Source organism: Saccopteryx bilineata, chromosome 5 (assembly GCF_036850765.1).
Source record: "Saccopteryx bilineata isolate mSacBil1 chromosome 5, mSacBil1_pri_phased_curated, whole genome shotgun sequence".
In the NCBI taxonomy this organism is placed as follows: Eukaryota; Metazoa; Chordata; class Mammalia; order Chiroptera; family Emballonuridae; genus Saccopteryx; species Saccopteryx bilineata.
Genome location: NC_089494.1, coordinates 117,238,562 through 117,251,793, shown reverse-complemented (window position 1 = coordinate 117,251,793; position 13,232 = coordinate 117,238,562). Strand labels below are relative to the sequence as shown.

At 37.0% G+C, this 13,232-nt stretch overlaps 1 protein-coding gene across 26 annotated transcripts in view; it reads left to right on the top strand.

Moving 5' to 3' along the window:
* CLASP1 (cytoplasmic linker associated protein 1) overlaps positions 1-13,232 on the top strand; it is a 288,466-nt gene that overhangs the window by 173,427 nt on the left and 101,807 nt on the right. The gene's annotated exons all lie outside the window — the stretch shown is intronic.

Here is a 13,232-nt window from a genome sequence, read left to right as displayed (position 1 = left end):
GAGAGAGCCTTCTCAAGGGGGGCCCACTGAGCCGTGGTCTCTGCGTCCCAGGGCTGTGTGGCCAGCTGCAGGGCTGACTGGTCAGAGCCTCGAGTGGGAAGGGACACCTGTAAACTCCGGAAGTCAAGGCTGTCACTTCTCCGTCGCAGCAGTGAAGCTTGGCCAAAGTGGTCAGAAAAGCTGCAAGTGCCTATAAATACCACTGAGTGTTTCATCATACATTTCCATAGCTGCAATTTTGGGATCATTATTGGGCCTTTTAAAACATTTAAGTCTGTTAAGTACACTGCTCACAAAAATTGGGGATATTTTATTGCTTCATATTCATTTTGAAATATTCCCCTAATTTTTGTGAGCAGTATATTTTGCCGTCTAGCTCCTGAGACAAGAAGAGATAGGTCATTATTAGGAGGCAGTGATGGTTTTGAATCAGTACCTGGATGCTCTGAATTTAAATTTCAGACAATATATTTGAATTCTGGCAACCTCGTTATTATAGTAATTGAAAAAATATATATTCTCTGGAAGTTATTTATCATATACATTAAGTAACCTTTCTAACATTTATGACTAATTAGAAAAATATTTTGAGAAACCAAAAAAGTTCAACTTTTCAAGAGAAGTTGATTTCTGGGTGATCCTTAGATGTGTTATAGTCAGTATTTGGGGGAAGTTATTTATCCTTTGGAAGTTATTTATTATATACATCAAGTAGCCTTTCTAACATTTATGACTACTAAGAAGAATATATTTTGTGAAAAACCAAAAGTTCAACTTTTGGGTAAAAGTTGATTTCTGGGTGATCCTTAGGTGTGTTATGGTCAGTATTGGGGGGATTTGGAAGGAGGAAGCATTTGTATTGTCTGTTGTGCTGCTTATGAGAAAGTTCATGACTAAATGTTGAAGTTGTATGGCAAGTGAATGTACTCCTATCTAATATTTTTTTAGCTACTGTTTTTAGGAAATGCATTATTCATATTTTTTTCCTGAAATAATTTTAAATGAAGAATTACTTGTTTGACTGGCCTGTGAGTATGAATATTTTACTGTTAGTTTCAGAGAAGAGATAATCATGTGTTATTAAGTGTAATCAAAGACTATTCTTGACTATTGGTGACTTTTTCTTTCAGAGAAAGAGAGGGATAGACAGGGACAGACAGACAGGAACGGAGAGATGAGAAGCATCAATCATTAGTTTTTCATTGCGCGTTGCAACACCTTACTTGTTCATTGATTGCTTTCTCATATGTGCCTTGACTGCGGGCCTTCAGCAGACCGAGTAACCCCTTGCTGGAGCCAGCGACCTTGGGTCCAAGCTGGTGAGCTTTGCTCAAACCATATGAGCCCGCTCACAAGCTGGCGACCTCGGGGTCTCGAACCTGGGTCCTCTGCATCCCAGTCCAACGCTCTATCCACTGCGCCACCACCTGGTCAGGCGACTATTGGTGATTTTAAGATTATACAACAATAACTATAGCCTTGTCTGATCTGCAGGAAGAGAAACTTGGGTTTTAGTTTACTTTTACTGGGAAATACAACATTGAATATTGCTATATATTTATCCAAGAATCCTGAATTTTAAGTGATTGGCACTTTTTTTTTAACACAATGAAAAAATAAGTATGTCTTTATATAGAAGTAAAAGAATTTTAAGCTTCTTTTATCTTGAAAACATGTGAGGGCCCTGGCTGGATAACTCAGCTGGTTAGAGTGTCATCCTGAAGTGCAGAGGTTGCTGGTTCAATCGATGTTCCTTTCTCTCTCTCTCTCAAACCAATAAAATAAACATTAAAAAAAAAAGCCCAAACATATGAGGAAAGTTATTCTTTTGGGGGGAATATGTGTAGGTAGCAAAATTTACAACTAATCAATTTCCCAAATTTCAATTTAGTCAAAAATGAATAAAGATTTATTTAATTGAGTCCCTAGGCAATGAGTCATAAATAGTTATGTTCCAATATGATGAAAGCTGAGATTTATCTAGGAGACTTTGCAATAATTATAGCCTCTAAGTTGAGAATTGGCTCAAATTTTGAAACATACAGAGGACAGAAAACCCTGGTGATAAGGCTCTCTGGGGATTTTTAATTGTCTTAAGCTAAGCTGAATATGGGTAAACGATGCCTGCAAATTAAACTGGGTGCACAATTTTAATTTCCTGTGTTGAGAACTTTTCTAAAAGAATGGCAATGTGACTGAAAAAAATTCTTCAACAGTACTACTAAAAAGCCACAAAATACAGGTATTCCTTATTCAATGAAAGTCAAAGACTGCATTTCTCATAATAATTCTGTTTTCCTTTGGGTCTGCTTTTATCTGGGTACATTTGTTTGTTGATGAGCTTGCCCCTCCCTGCAGATTTTTTTAATAAAGTTCTTTAGTAAACTGTTATTTCTATTTCTTGTAACTTATTGTGACTATTTTCTTCTTTCATATCTACTTCTCTTCCTTTCATAACACAATATGAATGAATGAATATGTTACCAACAAGTCAATACAGAACTGAAGTCTGTTTTTACTGTTCATTGCATTTTATTTTATTATTATTTTTTTTTGTGGCAGAGACAGAGAGAGTCAGAGAGAGGGACAGATAGGGACAGACAGACAGGAAGGGAGAGAGATGAGAAGCATCAATTCTTCGTTATGGTTCCTTAGTTGTTCATTGATTGCTTTCTCATGTGTACCTTGACCGTGAGCCTTCAGCAGACCGAGTAACCCCTTGCTCGAGCGAGCGACCTTGAGCTCAAGCTGGTGAGCCTTGCTCAAACCAGATGAACCTGTGCTCAAGTTGGCGACCTCGGGGTCTCGAACCTGGGTCTTCCGCGTCCCAGTCCATCGCTCTATCCACTGCGCCACCGCCTGGTCAGGCTGTTCATTGCATTTATTGAGTAGACTTTTTCCTAAGGACCACAGAGTATTTTTTTTTTTGGAATTTTCTGAAGCTGGAAACGGGGAGAGTCAGACAGACTCCCGCATGCGCCTGACCGGGATCCACCCGGCACGCTCACCAGGGGCGATGCTCTGCCCACCAGGGGGCAATGCTCTGCCCCTCCGGGGCGTCACCCTGCCGCGACCAGAGCCACTCTAGCGCCTGGGGCAGAGGCCAAGGAGCCATCCCCAGCGTCCGAGGACCACAGAGTATTTTATATCCTCTCTAGAACTTATACAGGCACTTACAGTAATAGTGCCAACTTAATAGAATGAAAAAACAATTTCTATAAAAAAGTAAATGTCTGAGTACAACACAGTAGTAGAGACTCTTTAAACTATCCCCCAAAAGGGATTTTAAGGATACCCGAGGGCTTAGTACCAATGCAAGTCCCTAGGGCAGACAGGAAATAAGCCCTTGAACTCACCCCAGATGAATGTCTGGAGTTGCCATTAAGCCAGCTTTGTTAAGATGCTATATATCCATGGAAAGGTGGACAAGGAGAAAGCTTTTAATCTTCAAATTGACATGCTTTCTCTCTTAACTTTGTCCTAAGCAGAGAAGGAGAATAACTTTTCATTTTGTAACTAAGCTCTCCTATCACTCAAGTGGTAGTTTCAGTTTCCTTATGGGTGGTGTCTGGCAACGCTGGAGTTGGTGACTTAAAGCGGTCTGCTTTAGTAGCCCCCAAGGGTGCCTGACAAGAACAAACATTGAACTTTAACAGAGGAAGCCACTCTCAAATCTGGTTCCTCAGAGTCCCCATAGATTTAAAAGTATATGGATGGCAAAACTAGGTTTCTAGTTGTGAGTATGGGAAACACTTTATTTTAGAATTATTATGTATGAATTATTGTATTATTTTCCACATGAACAACTGTAAACTACTTTTGCCCCACCTTGTATGCCAAATAGGAGTTTATAGTCCAAAATAATATTTATAATGAGTTAGAGGCCACAGAGAAAAAGAGAAACATAATCTTCCCATACTTTTAAGGCTCTTTCATGTAATACAAAATAACTACCATATTTCCCCATGTATAAGACGCACCTCTCCCTGAAAAATTTGGAGTCTAAAAACTGGGTGCATCTTATACAATGTGGCATTTCAAATGCCATAAATGGAACTGAGGATGAGGCAGTATATGAAGACAGTGATTCATCATCAGACACAGATGAGGAGAAGCTAATGGATGGGAGTTTTGACAGTAATGAGGAATTGTATGAATTTGATGATGAATAAAACTTGAGTTCAATAACTTTATATACTTTTTTTTTTTTAATTTCAGGCCCCAAAATTAAGGTGCATCTTATGCATGGGTAAATATGGTATATTTAAATATTTGAAAGAAATAGTAACTTGCACTTTTAGCACTGTGCAGAATATAGTAGTGTGAATGATCTTCCCAGATGCAAACATATCACTTATCTGGAGTAAGGGCAGTAAATTTACACATCTTTAAAGCTGGGCAGAAGCAGGAAACTTAGTAGGTAAGGGCCAAACAGGCTGCATGCTCAGAATTTTGGAGACCTTGGGCATTTGCTATGATGAGTGATCAGGACAGGGATGACAGGAAGTAGCCCCAGACCTACCCAAGACCTGCATCATCATTGATAAACAAGAAGTTAACTCCGCTAAACTGAAGAGGACAAGAGGGAATTTTGTTAGTCTTGATACTAGGTAGGGGAAGTAATCTCCCTTGAGAACCTACAGCCATATGTTGAGGCTTCATGCAGGTTTTTGGTCAGAATTTATACTGCCTTTGTATTCTGAAAAACCCAAATGGATAAATAATTGTGGATTGCTTGTGTCCACAGGACACTGGTGAAGGAAATATAGATTCTCTTTGGAAGAATTCAGCTGAAGTCTAGATATTTAAAAATGTCCATGAAGTTCAAAGAAAAGTCCAGTTTACACTTGAGCAATGCTAGGGTTTGGGGAGCCACTCCATCCACATTCCTTCTACCTCTGGTCCACATATATAAAACTATAGTCTACCCTTTCGTGTCTGTGCATTCAACCATCTGTTGATCAAAAACAGTAAATACGGTAGCAGAATCAATGTAGCTCAAGAGAGAACTCAGAATTTTAAGACAATTAGGAAAAAATTGTTTAGAGTATAGTGCAGCAGGATCGAGTTGGAAAATATGGTAGAGATATTAAGCAAATATAATTGGAATATAAGAGAAAAGGTGGGGCAGAGACAATATTTGAGGAGGTAATGGTTGGGAATGCTTCAGAACCAATGAAAGACACTAAACCACAGACTCAAAAAACTGGTAAGTCGCACCAAAAGAAACCCACAGTTAACCACATCCTAGTGAAACTGCTGAACACCAGGGATTAAAACAGATATTAGAAGCAGCCCAAGGGAAAAAGAGACTACCCACAAAGAAAAGCCAAAATCTAACTACAAATAAAGTTAGGGTAATGTGAATAAGGCTGGTGGAGCCTGGCCTGTGGTGGCGCAGTGGATAGAGCATCGACCCGGAACGCTGGAGTCTCTGGTTTGAAACCCCAGCCTTGCCTGGTCAAGGCACATAACAAGAAACAACTATTATGAGTTGATGCTTCCTGTTCCTCCCCTCTTCTCTCTAAAATCAATTAATAAAAGAAAAAAGATTGATGGAGCATGAGACTGTCCCATGTCCTGTTTCTAATTTTGTACAATAGGTTTGTAAGATGTTACCATTGATAGAAACCAGGTAAAGTGCGCACTGGATATTTGTGTTATATCTAACAATTATGTCCAAGTCTACAGTGATCTCAAAATAAGTGTAATTTAAAAATGGGCCCCCAAAATGACTCCATTTTTTCAAAATCATGATTTAATAGAAATTGTGTTTTTAATAACATTATTTTAAATTATAAGACTGTTACCTTAAAGATTGTAAAGCATATTTTTAAAAAACATTAAGACAAAAGACAAACTCAAACATTGGTAAAAAGTGGAAAATCAAGACAAATAAAAGTCATGCATCTAAGATGGTAAAAATAAGCTTGAATAAGCTGAATTTAATATTTAGATTATTAGACTTTTTTAAAAAAATATATTTAAAGGGAAAAATTTTAAATATAAATCTATATATATATAGACTAAAAGATTAAGGATGAGAAAAATGCAATAAAAGAAGATGGTGAAGATTTATTAATAGATCCCCAAAGGCAAAAAAAAGTTCATTAGAGATAGAGGAGTTCTATACAGTAATAAAATTTAATAAATCACAAAGATCTAAAAATTTAAGGATCTAATAAAAATAGCTTCAATATATTAAGAAGGAGTTGCAAATTCACTTTTATAAGTGAGTAATATATAAAAATAGAAATTTCTGAATAGGTAATACATTTATACAGATCAAAACTTAGAATACAAAGAGATCCACAGTTAAAAGTTTCCTCTTGGCATTGTCTTTCATCTGCCTAGTTAACACTTCTTTCCCTCAACAGGTACAGTTTCTTTGCATATAGAAGCTATATAAAAATTGTACTTTCTCTTTTTAAAAAACAAGAAGTAGCATATTTACACCCAATATCTTGATTATTTTCTGCATCTTGATTATTTTCACTGAATATACCTTAAGCTTTTTTATATTAGATTAAAGAAACTCCTTATTCTTTATTACCACTTTTACATACTACAATGTGTTCCACTATGTGGATTAATTAACCACTCAGTGTTGGTAGACATTTGGGTTGTTGACAGAGTTTTGCTATTATAAAAATGCTGCCACAAAGAATTTTTTATATATATTTTACTGGGGAACAAATTTTTTTTCATTTTCTGTTGCATAAGGTTTTAGAACTGTTTCTATATATTTCTGCATTGCTGATTCCAAATCTGAAATCCATTTTTGGTGCATGCTCTAGTTTTTATGCAATTTTAATTTCTTTTTGTTACAGTTAATGGCATGCATTGGTTTTTAAATTGGACTTAAAGGGCAACGACTCTTGGATTGAACATAACCACAAGGCAATTAATGTTTTACAAACATCACTTTTACATAACTAGTTGTTTTTAAATGTAAAAAATTATCTAATAAAAACACCCTCTTATTTTAAGATTGAATCATGACTTCTTCGAGTAGGCGCAAATGTAAGAATAGTCCTGACACCTTCTGTTATATATGTGGCTGTTACACACTTCATCCTCAAAGGCGCAATATTTCATCATTTGTGACACGTGCATATATTGCCTATTTTCAAGTTCCCCTTGGCGATTAAGACAAGAATTAGGGTCCTCATAATGTGTGTCATAATTGTGAGGAAATGCTTCGTGACTGGACAAAAGGAAAACACAAAGGAATGCCTTTTGTATTCCCATGGTTTGACGTGAACCTAAGGACCACATTATTATTTTTGTCTGATCCATACAAAGGGCATTGGCAATAAAAAACGGCAAATGATTGCATATCCTAATATTCCTTCAGCAATACGACCTATCCCACACTCTGAGACACTCCCGGTTCCATTTTTCAGTGGATTTATTTCTTCAAAAGATGAAGAAAGTGAACATGGTGATCAAATGTATTTTGATAAGATGCATGAGGAAATGGTTGTAGAATCTGAAGGGCCTTCTTCTGATGCCAAGCAGTCATTAACCCCTCAGCAGTTTAGCCGACCCAAATTGAATGACTTAGTAAGAGATTTGGGTCTATCAAAGAAAGCAGCTGAGTTATTAGCCTCCAGGCTTCAAGAAGATGTACTTCACCGGTCAGCTAAAGTATCCCATTTCAGGAAGTGTGAACAAATTTTTGTGGACTTTTTTTCTGAAGACAAACACTTTGTTTACTGTCATGATATCAGTAGTCTTCTAGTCAACAGAATGGCGGCTATTTCTTGACAGCTCTAAATGGAGTCTGAAATGTGTTCTCCTACACAATGGTAATGTTTATGTAGTGTTTCCAATTGGTTATTCAACTCATCTGCGAGAAGATAATAATGACATAAAAATTGTCCTTGACTTTCTGAAGTATGAGGAGCATAACTGGATCATTTGTGTGGATCTTAAAATGGTAAATTTCCTGCTAGGACAGAGAGGTTTCATGAAGTATCCTTGCTTTCTGTGTTTGTGGGACAGCCGAGCTTGGGAGAAACACTGGACACAGAAGGAATTTCTCCTGAAATGTGAAGCTCTGAAAGTAGGGATGCAAAATATTGTGAATGAACCTGTAGTTAATCAAGACAGGATCATTTTTCCCTCACTTCACATCAGACTTGGCTTAATGAAGCAGTTTGTTCAGGCTTTGAATAGAGAAAGTGAATGCTTTCAACATACTCTTTCTGCTTTTCCTGCCTTGTCTTTCGAGAAGATAAAAGCAGGTGTATTCGATGGACCTCAAATTCGAACCCTCATACGTGATGAAGAATTTGCCAAGAAGATAAATAAGGAGGAGAAAGCAGCATGGCAGTCTTTTGTGGCAGTTATAAAGAACTTTCTTGGCAACAACAAAAAAAGCAGAAAACTATGAACTTCTGGTTCAAAGAATGCTGTTGGCTTTCCGCGACATTGGATGTAACATGAGCGTTAAGATTCACTTCCTGAACAGTCACCTTGATAAGTTTCCCAGAAAATCTTGGAGCTGTTAGTGATGAGCATACTGCTGGAGCATCAAATGAGATAAGAGCTAAAATGCAAATTTTTGCCTGAATAGAATTTAAATGTTTTGCACAAATTTTATGATTAAAATAAGTGTTTTAATATGTTCTGTTTCAAAATTGTAGACAAATTCTGATGCAGTCATATCTTTTAGTGTATTAGTGTATTTACTACATTATTTAAATTGTTATATTTTCACAAAGATGATGCCCAAGAAGACATTCTACTTCATTATGTTAAACTAAATGTTGAAAATTTTACAATAAGATGAAAACTTAAAATCTTGAATTGCAAAAAAACCTGTAGCTTACAGAGAAAAACTAACATCAAAGTTGAGATCAGCACACTCGAATTAGGTAAGAACAAGTGTTTTTGTGGATGCAAAAAACTTTTTGTTCCCTAGTGTTATTTTGAAGGGATGCAAGTATATTGGTAGGATAAATTATCCAAAGTGGAATTATTAGATTAAAAAATACATGCATTTGTGCTTGATTTGGTGCTGGCGCAGTGGATAGAGCTTTGGCCTGGGACGCTGAGGACCCAGGTTTGAAACCCAGAGGTCTTTGGCTTGAGCGTGGCTCATTCGGCTTGAGCATGGCTAGTGTGGGATCATAGACATGAACCCATGGTTGATGGCTTGAGCCCAAGGTCGCTGGCTTGAGCAAGGGGTCACTGGCTTGGCTAGAGCTTACTCCCCCCGCCCTTCAAGGCACAAATGAGAAAGCAAATCAATGAACAACTAAGGTGCCATAACTATGAGTTGATGCTTCTGATCTCTCTCCCTTCCTATCTGTTTGTCCCTGCCTGTCTCTCTCGCTAAAAAACAAACAGAACATGTATTTGTAATTGTGATAATTACTGAATAGCCTTCTGAAGGCACAGTAACTAATCTTCACTCCCACCAGCAATGAATGAAGTGCCAGATGTGGTACATTCTTAGATTTTTACCAGTCTGATAGGAGATAATGGCATTAAAATTTTTTTTCCCATCGATTTGAGAGAGAGAAAGAGAGAAGCATCAACTTGTTGTTCCACTTAGTTGTTTTATTTAGTTATGCACTCTTTGGTTGCTTCTCAGATGTGCCCTGATTGGGGATAGAACCAGCAACCTTGGTGTACCAGGACGATACTATATCTACTGTGCCACCTGGCCAGAGCCGAGGTAATGACATTTTTAATGTCATTGTAATTTATGAGTGAGGCCGAATACTTTTTCATACATATAAGAGCCATTTCTATTTTCTCTCTTAACTGTCTGTTGCTAGCTTTTGCCCATTCTTTATTGGGTTGTGGCAGTGGTGTGCTGGGGCTGGCTTGAATCATTTTATGAAAGCCAGTTGTAAATTTTCAGGAATTTTGGAAGCTGGTTGATGTCACATCAGTAGCCTGAAATTGTCCATGGGGTGAATACTTCTATCAGGGAATTGCAGAACACCACAAATCAATAGCCTCTGAATTCCTCCCACCTCCCCAGCTGATGGTTTAACATTTACCAGCACGCCACTGGTTGTTTGACTTATTATTATTTCAGAGGAGCCTTTTATATATAAAGGAACTTAGCTCTTTGTGATATGAATAGCAAGTAATTTTTTCCAAGTTGTTATTTTCTTGAATATGCTTCTCTCGTTTTTTGGCCATGCTGAGATTTTTTTTAAAAAATTGTTTGAATTTATCAATCATTTCTTTTCATGGCTTTGGTTTATACACTAGAAGTTACAAAGGAATTCTCTGATGTTTTCTTTTGAACTTTTATGGTTTTATATTTCACATTTTAATCTTAAAAGCTTGTTTGATGTTTTTCTGTGTGTAAAGTGTGAGGTATGAATCCAACTTATTTTTCCAGAGCAAACAGTAGCAAATGAGATCCAGTAATGTGTTTTATAAACAGCAGCACATTGTACGGGACTACATAGCAGCCCTGGAGGGAAAGGCAGAGTCTTCAGTGCATATTAGAAGAGAAACTAGACTAAGAATGTTTTCAATGTGATTGGAAATGAACAGAATAACACCAAAAACAAGTAAGAATGAGATACTAAAGATAAAAATTAATGAAATACAATGAAACATTCACAGGAGAAGATTAATGTAAAATTTATGAAAGTCTGAAAATATTCATAAAATAGTCAAAATTTTGGAAAGGTTCGTTGAAGTAGAGAAGTACAAATACACTAATAACTGATAGAGCACACATAGGTGTGGATCAGTAGCTTTAAAGGTAATAGGAAAAAACTGACAACTTTATGTTAAGTTTTAAAACAAATTGTATAAATTTTTAGAAAAAGCAAAACTTTCTTCAAGAAGAAACTAAAAACATAAGTAGTTATGAAACTACTCATTAAATAATTTGAATCAGTACTTAAAACTCCATCCCCCCTGCCAAAAAGTAATTTATTAGTTTAAAATAGAAAAGATACCACAAAATCCCCACCATGCTTAGGCTCAGATGGCTATACATACAAGTTGTGTGAAGCATGGGGTAAGCCTAAGCCTAGTCTTATATAATTTGGAAAATAGACCAAGGGAATATTTCCCTGACTGGGTTGTCCAGCTGCTGGTTCTTGGTGCTAGAATCAGGTAAGGAGCAGTACAGACAATTCTATATGTATATGAGGTATACTCCTTGATGGCAGATGTTTTGCTTCGGTTTTATAGTTTAAAAACGTGTTGATGCAGCTTAGTGCGTTTAGGAGAAGGGTCCGCTTACTCTCAGAAGCAGCAAACAAAGCATTAAAAAATTAACTTTTTTTTTTCCCTGAAGTTGGAAACGGGGAGGCAGTCAGACTCCCGCATGCTCCTGACCAGGATCCACCCGGCATGCCCACCAGGGGGTAACGCTCTGCCCCTCTGGGGCATCACTCTGTTGCATCCAGAGCCATTCTAGCGCCTGAGGCAGAGGCCATGGAGCCATCCTCAGCGCCCAGGCCATCTTTGCTCCAATGGAGCCTTGGCTGCGGGAGAGGAAGAGAGAGACAGAGAGGAAGGAGAGGGGGAGGAATGGAGAAGCAAATGGGCGCTTCTCCTGTGTGCCCTGGCCGGGAATAGAACCCAGGACTCCTGCACGCCAGGTCGACGCTCTACCACTGAGCCAACTGGCCAGGGCCAAAAATTAACATTTTTGACAAATTCTTAGCAGTTAAGAATAGAAAAATTTTTTAACCTGTTGAAATATCAAACTATTTGTGAAATTCCAGAATTATATTTTTAGATATGGCCCAAGGCAGCAGAGCCCACCCCCATGCCTCTCTTAGGTATTGTGCTGTGTGTCCAGGACAGCAAGGTTAGTGCAGGAACAGAAAGGATGGAGTCTGAAGGGAGAAAACGTTCATATTTGTAGATGGCAGTCTATTTAGGTGACCTCAAATAATTTACATACATATTAGTAGAATTTAAAAAAATTTAACAGGGGTCCCATTTAGGATCAAATATAAAGATTAATTGCATTCTTAACTTTCAATAAGTTAGAAATGTAATTTAATAAATGTATTATACGTAGTAAAAATAAGGCACCTTTGAATAAGTCTATAAAAATTGAGTAAGACTTTTGGGAAAAATGTAAAACTTTATTAAAGACATTGAAGAAGAAAACATAAGTAGAAAGGTCATTGTCATAAAGCTACCCTTTTTCTCCAAATTAACCTAAAATACCACATCATGCCAGTTAAGATTTTAATAGGTCTTCTTACTATTATATCTTCATATGCATATGGAGGAGAACAAAGGGCCTTAGGAAAAAGTGGGTTCATTTGCCCTACCAATTAGGAAGATGATTTGAAAAAGCTCTTCACAACATTGTGACATTGCTCAGGTGTGGACGTATGGACTGTTGGGACAGACTAAACAGCTGAGAAACAGACCTATCCATAAGTAGTATAAGTACTTGGTAGTTGTTGAAGATGGCTTTGTAGATCAGTAAGAATGGGGTTAAGTAAATCTATTTGGACATTGATTAGTTATATGGAAAAAATAAAATGGTTCTCTCCTTTACCTCCTACAGAAAAATCAATTCCATGCGTCACCTCACACAAAAAAAGGTTGAGTAAACAGTGAGTTTTGGGAAAATATATTCCCTATGATATAATTAAAAATATTTAAAATGCTGTACAAAATCAATACCATCTGTTTCTTGGTTATACAAATATATATACTATTGAAACTATAAAGAGTTTCAGAATGGTGGACACTGGGTTTAGGGTCATATTACCAAGTGTAGAGAAAGATAGGGAGACAGAGACATTAGCAAAGAAGATTGTTATTTCTTAAGCTGAAAAGAGTGTGGATGTTCATTTAAAATATCTTTTTGTGACTTAAATACTTTGTAGTAAATTTAAAACAAGTTAAATACAGTTTTTCATGTCCACGTTGTCTTGGTGACTGTCTTGTTTTAGCTCTGATCTCCATAAGAAAGTAGAAAGTCCTTGCTCATAGTGCCTGTATCCAAACCAGTAATGAGGTCTCAGACATGTTAATCCTCATTTCTCTGTTTTCTCGTCTGTAAATGAGAATAATTATGTATATGTTAAGAGGATTCTGAGTTGACACATACACACTTTCAGTATAATATGTGGTACAGCTCTTCATTTTAGTGTAGGTTCTAAAATTTGTCTTTTCTTAAACTGCTATAAAAGTCATTCATTCTAGTTTTATGTATTTATTTTTTAATGCAGTGCTTTCTTTTAGCGCTTCTTACCTCCCTTTCTTGAACCTTT